The sequence below is a fragment of the Haliotis rubra genome, unplaced genomic scaffold (genome assembly GCF_003918875.1).
Source record: "Haliotis rubra isolate DU_JTF1 unplaced genomic scaffold, ASM391887v1 Scf497, whole genome shotgun sequence".
In the NCBI taxonomy this organism is placed as follows: domain Eukaryota; kingdom Metazoa; phylum Mollusca; class Gastropoda; order Lepetellida; family Haliotidae; genus Haliotis; species Haliotis rubra.
Genome location: NW_025767187.1, coordinates 260,130 through 271,757, shown reverse-complemented (window position 1 = coordinate 271,757; position 11,628 = coordinate 260,130). Strand labels below are relative to the sequence as shown.

Here is an 11,628-nt window from a genome sequence, read left to right as displayed (position 1 = left end):
TGTTTCTGTCCCACCTTGTTGATAACACTGTCCAACCCATTTCACTCATTCAGACCATCGGAAGCATGGAGTTAGACTTTTGACTAACATGTCCTGAAGTCATAGGTCACATATTCCGTGGTGTAGTGGTCACAGCGTCCGCCTGGAGAGCGGAAGGTTGCATGTTCGATCCCTGGCTGCATCATACCAAAAACGTTAAAATATTATACTTGCTGTTCCCTGCCTGGCTCTCTGCATTAATGGGTAAAACAAGGAATGTATCTGAGTGGGGTTTTCATGCTTAACTGCAGGATGGTATCTCAGTGTGCTAGCACTATAAGACCAGCTTCAGTCTGGGCTAGTACAAGCAGCCACACATACACATGCATGCACATCGTCATATGTGCAAAATAATATTAAGTACGACGTTAGAGCCCATTTCACCTCGCCTCACATTTTGCAACACACAAGCACCAGATTTATGAATGAAACATTTACTCCGTAAAATTAACAAACATGCAACTGCAACATCAATGTAATCTAGAGCTAATTTTCAGGTTATAATTGTCTTTACAAGTCTTCACAAATATGATTAAAACGTAAAGTACCAGTTACCATGGCAACAAAGTTTGTCTTAATGTCCTGTTTTAATTCCACGGACAATCTTGCAAAGATAACGCTGAGCTTTTTATACAATATGCTAACCTGCTTGTTGGGAATTTGATCATGAATTTTAACTCAGGACCTTTTGGAGAAAATATGTAGGATTTAAAATTGTCTGCGTAAAGCGGAACAAGAAAGTGATGTTTTCCTTTTAAGTGACAACCGTCTAGGCAGGTAGAGATACAATATCTTCCAATCATTACATTAACGTTTTCTGAAGATCCTACACCTTTTCATGGTGTATTCATGGCTTTTGGACATCGGAGCTGTGCCAATTTATGGTTGTCAGAGGGGTACACAAAGGATGTAATGTACGAATACACAAGTGAGTGAGTGAGTTTAGTTTTAAGCCACTTTTAGTAATATTCCAGCAATATCACGGCAGGAGACACCAGAAATGGGCTTCACGCATTGTACCCATGTGGGGAATCGAACCCGGTCTTTGGCGTGATGAGTGAATGCTGAACCACTGGGCTACCCCACTGCCTCTATGAATACACAAAAGCTACATAGAAAGTAGTCAAATGTAACGTATATTTGGGCTTATACTTTCTTGGTAACATACAGATTCAAATACTTATTTGGGTTGAGTCAAACCTGGGATTTGAACACACAGTCAGAGTGAGGCACCAAACTGCCAACAACACATTGTGTAGAACACAAGTTATTGGACTTTCTATATTTGTGGAAGCTTGGGTGGTTCAGTGGATTCATTCGCCGACTATGTGTGCTGGTGATTTGGTCCCTCAGTTCAAATCTTGGATGGGACTTGACTGAAAAAGTATGATAATTTGTACTACTTTCCCGAGAGTGTGTAATCCCAAATATCATGTTACAAATCGTGGGAAGATCTCGGGAAAATATGTTCACAACTGCAAGATAATCCTCATCACAGCAACTAAAACAATGCCCAGCATAACTTGAAATACAGCTGAAATATACATCATAATTTCTTGTAAAATGAGTTTCAAATTTCACATTTCCATTGAATAGTTTGTGATCTATTACTTTCACTGAAGCAATATGAATCACAGTTTAACCTTGTACCCAAGACTGTGAGGTATCTCATATTTAAATATACACATTTGGAATATGACCCCAGGTTGCAAAGACAATGATAACCTGATTCTTATTTTTTTGTGAGAAACAAATGGAAACAGTGAAAAACTGAAGTATTCTTGTTAAACGAGGCAATTACTATAGGTCATGCATTATCATTATGACAAGCTAGTCTGGAGTAGTCACACCACTGGCTGGAAACAATCCAAGGGATTGGGGCATGATAACACAATCAGTCACAAAGCTTGGCTCTATGTTTGTGTAGTGATACTTACAGGCCGTGAGAAGAAGAATCAATATACACAAGATAAACAATAACAGAAGTCCCTCCACATTAAAGATGTGAATAACATTCACAACAAAAGTATCTTAATTTTTAAAAATGGCATTTTAAAAACATATCCTTATTACTATAAAACTGAAGATGATTGTAATAACTTTGTTTGTGTACATTTCTCCATCATATATATCCTTGAATACATACATACGCTTCAAGTCATCAAAGTATTCACTAAAACTAGGCTTGGCTTGACCTGCAGGACATAAAAAGCACCTAAAGCACCTAAAGAGGTTTCATGTTCCAAGGTGATGGAGGACATCTACAAACCCATGAAGTAATGATGGTGCCTGGAGCTATTCTTTGTTTAACAGACAGAAGGAAACATTCTCATGGTGTCATTGGAATCCAACATGTGGCTTTAAATATCTTAAATAAGTGTACCTCAAAACAATCTCTGCTAATATATTTTGTCAATACCTGTATATACTTTGTGAATCATCCTGTCAATACTTATTGAATCATCTGTTCAGTACCTCCTCAATCACATTGTCCATACCTTTTCAATCATCTGGTCATTTCCTTGTGATTCATCCTGTCAATACTCATGGAATCCTCTGGTCAGTACCTCCTGAATTACCTGGTCATGTGGTCAATACCTGTTGAATCAGATGGTCAGTACCTCCTGAATCATCTGGTCAATATCTCCTGAATCATCTGGTCAATATCTCCTGAATCATATGGTCAGTATCTCCTTAATCATATGATCAATATCTCCTGAATCATATGGTCAATATCTCCTGAATCATATGGTCAGTACCTCCTGAGTCATCTTGTAAACACTTCCTGAATCATTTGGTCAGTACCTCCTGAATCATCTGGTCAATACCTCCTGAATCATTTGGTCAATAGTTCCTGAATGATGCTGTTAATACCTCCTGAATCATCTGGTCAATATCTCTTGAATCATCAGGTCAATTCTCCTAAATAACCTGGTCAATGTCTCTTGAACCATTTGGTCAATACCTCCTGAATGATTCTGTTAATACGTCCTGAATCATTTGGTCAATATCTCTTGAATCATCTGGTCAATACCTCCTGAATCGTTTGGTCAATACCTCCTGAATAATCTGGTCAATACCTCTTGAACCAGTTGGTCAATACCTCCTGAATGATTCTGTTAATACATCCTGAATCATTTGGTCAATACCTCTTGAATCATTTGGGCAATTTGGGAATGTCCTGAATCATCCTCCTGAATCATTCGGTTAATACCTCCTGAATCATTTGGTCAATATCTCTTGAATCATTTGGTCATCATCTGGTCAATACCTCTTGAACCATTTGGTCAATACCTCCTGAATGATTCTGTTAATACCTCCTGAATCATTTGGTCAATACCTCCTGAATGATGCTGTTAATATGTCCTGAATCATCTGGTCAATACCTCCTGAATCATTTGGTCAATACCTCTTGAATAACCTGGTCAATACCTCTTGAATCATTTGGTTAATACCTCCTGAATAATCTGGTCAATACCTCTTGAATCATCTGGTCATTACTTCCTAAATAATCTGGTCAATACCTCTTGAATCATTTGGTTAATACCTCCTGAATAATCTGGTCAATACCTCTTGAATCATTTGGTCAATACTTCCTGAATAATCTGGTCAATACCTCCTGAATCATTTGGTCAATACCTCTTGAATAACCTGGTCAATACCTCTTGAATCATTTGGTCAATACCTCCTGAATAATCTGGTCAATACCTCTTGAATCATTTGGTCAATACCTCCTGAATAATCTGGTCAATACCTCCTGAATAATCTGGTCTATACCTCCTGAATAATCTGGTCAATACCTCCTGAATCATTTGGTCAATACCTCCTGAATAATCTGGTCAATACCTCCTGAATAATCTGGTCAATACCGTCCCGTGTTATCCAGTCAATACCTCCTGAGTGACCCTTTCAATACTTTCTGAATCATCTTATCACTACTTCAAGTTCAAGTTCAAACTTTCTATTAAGAGATTGTAATTTTTCTCAAATTCTTCAGTAAAATATGTCATCTTTACTCAGCCATAACATAAGTAGCACACAAACTGACTATTTGATACCTCTCCAGCATATGTATTTGTTTGTCACTATTCTTGCAGAACACAACAGCAAACTATAAAATAGGGTGATGAAAATTAAAATATAAGTAGCAAACATCAACCTCATCAGTGACATCCATCAATACCACTCTTCATCTTCATCAAGTTCATCTCTTACTTCTTTTTCATTATCTTTCTGTTCTTTGAACCTGGGGATAATTCCTTATAGGGAGATGCTACCTTCTCATCGGTCTCCCTCCTTTTCTTGTGAAGTCTTTTGACAACTTCCCCTATGTTTCCTGAATGCTGGAAGTATGTCCTCCCAGTGGAAACCTGATTGAAACAGATCATGCCCATGTCATCACTCCTTGGATTTTTGCTCAAGATTGAGGCTTTACTAATAACATTTTTGGAATGGCCAGTCGTTGGACGCTGACGACGACTTGCTGGGGATCTTTCGGGGATTAATTCAGGAAGATTTCTTGTTTTAGGCGGAGTATTCCTCATCTTCTTTTCAATTCCATCAGATTGTGTCTGTTGGTGAGCCATTACCTGGTCAGTTTCCAAATCCTTCCAGCATTCTGAAGATGTGGCAACAGTACTGTCCTGATCATTCAAAGCCTTGATTACTGCTTCACTACTCTGCTTTCTAAAGAGACCCAACTTGACATCCTTCATCTTCTTCTTAAGCAAATCATCATCTCGAGACAATCTTGACCTTTTAGTTTCTGATTCAAAGAGGGCTATTTCTTGAATCTGACCAGGTCTCTGAGCCATGTTTGTATCATATTGATGGACAGATGGAGCCTCCAATAGCTGTGCAATTAAAGCAGGACACTGACTTGTTTTAACACTTGATTCAGTTCTTGTTGCTTTTTGAACCCAAACAAGGTGATGACTTTGACTCAACACCTTCTAGGCACTGATCAGCAGAGTCTTTCTCCAGTCCACAAGATTCAGGCTTCAAGTAAGAGTTAACTACATCCAAGGACACAGATGTTGCTGATGGAATCTCACTTCCTGACCTTTCTGTTGTATCAAGTGGCATGTCTGGATATTGAGCAATAGAGTCTTTACGACTGTGTTTTCTATTTTCTTTCAGATAACTGGAGAAAAATCCACTGTTGTCTGCACTACCAATGGTTTCAGTCATTTTCATTTTGATGACGTTTGTAACACTACTCTCTACCCCATGAAGGTTACCTGCAGCTTGTGCTCTGGTCACATGATCAGATTGACCATCATGTGAGGGAACCTCACTGCTTTCTGTTCCAAGATTAGTCCATCCTGCTTGCCTTTCTTTCACTGAAACTCTGTCTGTCAGTGATGACTCTGCAGGAACATCTCCCACACATTCCATTGGTTGTGTTTCAGAGCAGGAGGCAACAGATGGGCCTTCAGCTTGCTTGGTCATAGGAACTCCCCCTTCATCAGTACAAACTAACTGTTCTGCTACTTCTGGAAAGTTCAGCACAACATATGATGACTCTTTCACTGTATCTGTGTTAGAAAAATACACAGGACATACATTTGAATTAAAGTTTTCCCCTCCTTTCTTTTTGTGCAATTTTCCAACATGTTTAAAAATATAAGACAACTTTTCAGTTGCATAATTGGAAGCATTTCTGATGGCACTGTTGGACAAAGTCACCTCCTTTAGCCTTTTTGGTGGTGTTGTGCCACTGTCAGTGTGAGGAAATGAAGTTTCCTGATAAGCTGCCTTCATATTGCCCTTGCATTTGAGACCTTGAGTCAAAGTTCTGCTTCCTGGCTCCAAATTGTCAGCTTTCGTAGTGTCACTTTTTCTATACTGTGTGTCAGCTGACATTTTACATTTATTTAAAAGATTATCGGTCTCTTCATTTGGCTTCATTTCAGCTGTAGAGTCAAGTTGGCCAGTATCATGTCTAATGGACCAAACATTCTTATCATCACTGTCTTGTGTGGTGGGTCTGTCCATACGCTGCTTCTCATTCCGATGTGCTGATTTTACACCTAGCGTTGGCTTCAGCATATTCCGATGGATAAATTCTTCACTAGGATCTTCTGGTTTCCCATCCCTACAACTACCTCCAAGAGATTCTGATGAGGACGAGGCTTCGACAGAGACAGGGTCAGTGTTATACACAATTAAGTGTTTAAGTTCCTCTGCAGGTTTTACAGCTGTATGTGTTTCTTCATCAACACTTCCCAGGGGAACCTGTCCTTCAGCAGGTCCTGCTAGCCGCAGTGCTTTGAGAAGTGTCGTATCTTGCACATCCCTTAGGGTAAGAGCAGACGTCTGGCTGTCGGTGTTACCATGGTTACTAGTGGGCTGTCCATGTGTACATACACTGCATCCATCCTCCACAAAGCTGCACATAGCAGACATGTTCACTGCCACATTCATCTGGGGCTGATGTTTATCAAACGAATGGCGTAAAACTGATGCTCGACAGAAGGACTGGAAGCTGCACCACTTACATCCGAACCGGTGCTGTTTGATCACATGGTCTACAATGACGTCTTTGCTGTCTGCAGAAAAGTGGCAGAAGTTACACCAGTAGAACCTGGAGTCCAGTGATGAAAGGACTGTTGTAGTGTTTGTCCTCAAGAACGTCTTTGAAGCCACGGCACTGAAGGTCTGGGTACAGTGGGAGCAGGCACTAGCAAGGTCAGATAAAGGTGTCTCCACAAACCCCAGGCGCACCAATGGAGAGGGCTGGGTTACCCTTCTTGTTGGACTATTCAAGCGACTAACAAACACATGCTTCATGGTTGTTGCCCCTTTATGATCTGTAAACCAATTAGTGCAAACATTCAGGTTTCTTAACATCCATGACATTCAAATGTTTAACAAGAAACCCTGTAACTGGAATCCATATCATCATGTTTCCTTTTTAAAGACATTTCTACAAGTATTATTCATGAAATGTCCCTACGTCATTAACATAGGATATTTGAATATGACATCATATATACCTCTCTGCATCAAGGTATCCCAACCTTTCAATGATCACGTGTATGAATGCTGACTTGTTCTTGTCGCTTTATGGCTGGAATAATGCCTATGTGACGTAAAGCTCGGACTCAACTCAACAATTCAATCATCGCTCTTGTCAGGTGAAGCGTGAAGGAATACTGAACATCCAATCATAATGCTGGATGCATTGGCACTTATGTCATTCTTTTCGAAAATACTCATCGACATTACTTTACCACCAATTCAGTATTTTATTTTTAGTATACAAACATTTCCATGTTGATATTATGCAAGCTCTATCATCTGTCACTATCATTATTTGACTGTTATCATCGATGGAAAGAATTATTAATAATTATTGATATGAAAAAAGGTCATCAATACCCAATACAGCCCATGCAAAACTAGAATATGTGGTAAGCCTAGATTACCAGTTTCAGTTTCTGAAAATGAAGGTCACTTGCATTATAATTTATGAACATAATTTATCAGATCTGTTCATTTCAGAGACTAGATGTTAGTCTAGGCCAATGTTTCTTCTTAGCAAGATTTCTACTTTTAAAAGCGCCATTATGTAGTGATTCACGGTTTAAGTGTTCTTATCCAAAAACACAAATGCTGATGCCAGAAAGAGAAACCAAATCTTTTAAATTTACAAACAGAACTTTATATTTCTGGCTTCTACCTTTGACACCACATATTTTGTATGTTATTGCCAACGATTGGCCAATTCAGACACACCTACCAGTGTTTAGCTCTCCATATAACTCCCCTGATCTTCGATCAATCCATTGACAATATACCTGATCAAACCACTCAAAATAATATGGATGTAGTGGTTGGAAGAAGGAAAATCTGGAACTATAATAGCATCAACAATGAAATATTGTAACATTCGGTTATTTTAGTTGCAGCGTTTATGAAATATATTCAACATAAAACAATCATATGCACTTTGGTATGTTACAGGTTAGTTTTCGCATGGAACAGTTTGACAACTCTCTGAGTTAGAAATTGCAGCATGAAGGCCTCTGCTGTCTTTTTATTGCAAAAATATTATATTGGCATAAAGTCAAATAACAACAACTAACTGCTATAGGTGTCAATAGCTGTGATCTTGGTTATGGTAAATAACTTCACATGCGATCTTGCAGAAACAATTAACACATTATTTTATTGAAATTATTAATTAAATAAATAAAATTAATCAAACCAAAATTACACTGAAGTTGGCCAACACATTTTTTACCATGCATTACATTTACCATGCACATTAAAAAATATGCCTAAACTGAAGTTTTGTGTGAATACCAGCAACAGTGTCTCTATAACAGTTTTACCAATCCTGCACAACCCTTAATTTCAGGGGTGGATCCAGGATTTTGGAGAACAAGGGTATGTATAAATCATGAAGTCCAAAGGTTAAGGGTAAATGCACCTCAGGGAAAATGTTTTCGGTGGAAAGGGGGGATGCGCACCCCGCCCCTGCATTTGGTGGATGTTCTAATAATTTCACCTCTTCATACTTGTTAAGTTTGGAAAAATCTGTTGTTTTCATGCCAAAATTGTAAATTCAGGATATAAGTATATTTGTGTTAAAGGGACCATTTTTATGGAGAAGCATGTACAATCTGAAGGAGCCCCTTACAATATCATTTCTTTTTACATGACTCATCAACAATAGACTATCTCAGCATACATCTATGTTTGGACATTTCTAGGTGTCAGATATATAGCTTTCACATATCTCAACAATCATTTCACAGTTGTCTATCTCCTGAATCTGGTACCCAGTCAGCAGCAATTTGAAATGGTGGCATTATTACTAATGGCAATGCTGAAGCTTGACAATCGGATGACATCACTAAAATTCTTAAAGGTATGCTGGAATTCAAAGAAAAGGTCATGTTTTTTTTGAGGCTTTTTCCATGTGGTGTCAGAATAACAGTATCTTCTAACAAACATTTTATTTCAGCAGAGACCATATACCGGTATATGGTCTCTGATTTCAGTCACTAAATGCATGCTAAGCATGGTCTAGTTCAGCCAGCAAAACGTCGTGTTCCTACCAAGGTATGGACCTATAGATCGTATACCTTGGTAGGAACACGACGTTTAGCTGGCCGAACTAAGCATGGTCAAAGTTGCCACTTTCAACGTGATCTACAATCATTTAAACAGGTTTCTTGACCAAATATTAGTAACCACATTACGTTATTGAATACTAATTTCAAATTTTCAACAAATTAAATAGATCTACTTACAAAGATTTGTTTCGTTCTTACAACGTTGTTAGTTTCAACCTCACGCTGCCGGATTCTTGGAAGTCTTCGGTGACCTTCGGAAACAAGGGCAAGTAACTCCTACTTTGATCCACCTGCAGTTCAAATACTTCAAAACATGTCAATCTACTATATCTGTCGAGCGCATTTGCATGATTTTCTATATTTGTCATAGTGTATTTATTAGCAAGTAGGAAATTTATAGTGTCTCAGTACACGTAAATCGGATTGTCGTTCTCTGCAATATTATGCGGTCAATTTTGAGTTGCAGATAAGGTAAATGTATAATGGGTTTCAAAAACGCGATTCACATTTCCCCACATTCCCACCCACCTATGTTTGTCTGTTTCTACTCACGGGTGTATGCAAGCTTCGACTCTACAAGGTATAAATACTTACTGTTTCCTTGTCTAACATATGAAACCTATTCTTGTCCAGGTAGGCCTATACTTTCAACAAGCAAACACAAAAAATATTAGATCTATTCCAATACAATCTCAAAAAAGCAACCCTTTGATAACTCCGAAACATTGAAAAAAGATGAAACACACACACACACACACACACACACACACTTGTTGAAAATCAAGGGCTGCTTGTCATAACCGAAAAGAACAACACTGAAACATAGGATAAAGGATTATCATTAATCCAAGATGAATAATATAATATTGTCACATGTTACACATGTCACATATTGGCGGATCCAGGATTCGTCCTGGTTTTGTGTGTGGACTTCTCAGTACCATTCCCGTGGGCGTGATTTATATTGTGACGTCATTAAACACTGTAAACAAAAATGTTATTAGTACGTAAATAGGATCATTGTCCATGTGTGTTTCCTTAGCGTGGACATCTTATATCAGGATTAAAATAAATATTTCGTGAGTATAATCCATTTGATTTATTTCTGACCAATGATGTACACGTTACGGAAACACACGAGGGTAATCATCCCTTTATCATATAATGCCATGCTTAAAATACTTGTTTACTGAATGGTATTAATACAATCTTTTAGTGAGCTGTCTCATTTGAAATATAGTGCTAAATGTTTTTCACACAGGTTTTATTTGGCGGAAACACACAGAGAAACACACAACACAGAGGCTGCCCTGTTGGAACGTACTGGGAACTTGAAGCAATGAATTGGTCAAAAGGTCATCACATCCATGTAAAGTTGTGTGGCCTGTTTGTCATTTGTCAAAGCAACGTCATACGTAAGCCAATTACAAACAACATTGTGAAATTATTACAAAATTATTCATTTCAATATACAATAAATTTAATGTAACAGCCTTAAACAATATATGCCGCTTACACGACATATACAGCTTAATTGTCTGACTGACATTATGGTAACATATACATGAGAAACATAGAAAATGCTCAAGAGTTGAGACTGACAAAATCGACACAGGTCTGTCTCTTTAAGTGATGTAAGATTAGGTCACATGACGACGGATCGTGGTACAAGTTGATCAGTTTATATCATCGATACAACACCCGTCATACGATAAACTATGTTATTATCCATAGTGAAACGGCATTGGTGAAGTGGGCTTTTCTGTGTTTCCTATCTCGCCGCAAAGGAATGGCAATTTATTTACTGCAACATTTTCACAGACTGACGTGACGTCATATCAACGTATCATCGCATGATGACGTCGTCCATTGTTCACGGGGTAAAAACTCGTTGTTGGTGTTTTTTTGTTTTGTTTTTTGGCAACGCTATTCCAACAACACACTGAGTCTCCGCTTGAAATCAGGAAACATTTTTTATGAAAAAAAGGAAGAAGAGAATATCATTAAGGCCCTGGCCAATGGAACCTGAAGTATTTAATTTGTAAGGTGGGTGGGATAGTTAAGTGTTTACAGCATCACCTACAAATCACGGTTTCGATTCATCCGTTGGATACATTGAATGAAATCCATGTCCACCGCCGTGATATTGCTGGAATATTGCCTCGTGCGTCGTAAAATAATACTCTCTCCCAAGCATTACCACAACAATGGCGTGGAGTGCATGAAGTCATTATTATTTAGTACGAATCTGTAGTAATTTGTAAACCATTTATTTCTAAAGTATTTAAGAGCAGGTGAAAATATCGATAGATGCCATATGCTACATACAGCACATTACATTACAATAATCTGTACTTGATGTGGCCAAGTATGGGGATATAACGAATTGGAGTTGTTTTACACTTTGTGAGATCGGCGCGCGCACACATATACAGGCTGCATCACCGCATGATATAACATCGACAATACTGTATAATTTGATTATGACATTGACAAGAATAAA

The 11,628-nt window shown here is 38.3% G+C and overlaps 1 long non-coding RNA gene across 1 annotated transcript; it reads right to left on the bottom strand.

Annotated features, from left to right (window-relative positions):
- Positions 1-2,404: 2,404 nt before the first annotated feature.
- LOC124291573 lies at positions 2,405-4,293 on the bottom strand. Its single transcript, XR_006902243.1, has 3 exons — positions 3,472-4,293; positions 3,311-3,425; positions 2,405-3,188 (listed from the first exon to the last, which is right to left on the bottom strand). It is a non-coding gene; the product is annotated as an uncharacterized LOC124291573 (long non-coding RNA).
- Between the last annotated feature and the right edge of the window lie 7,335 nt (positions 4,294-11,628).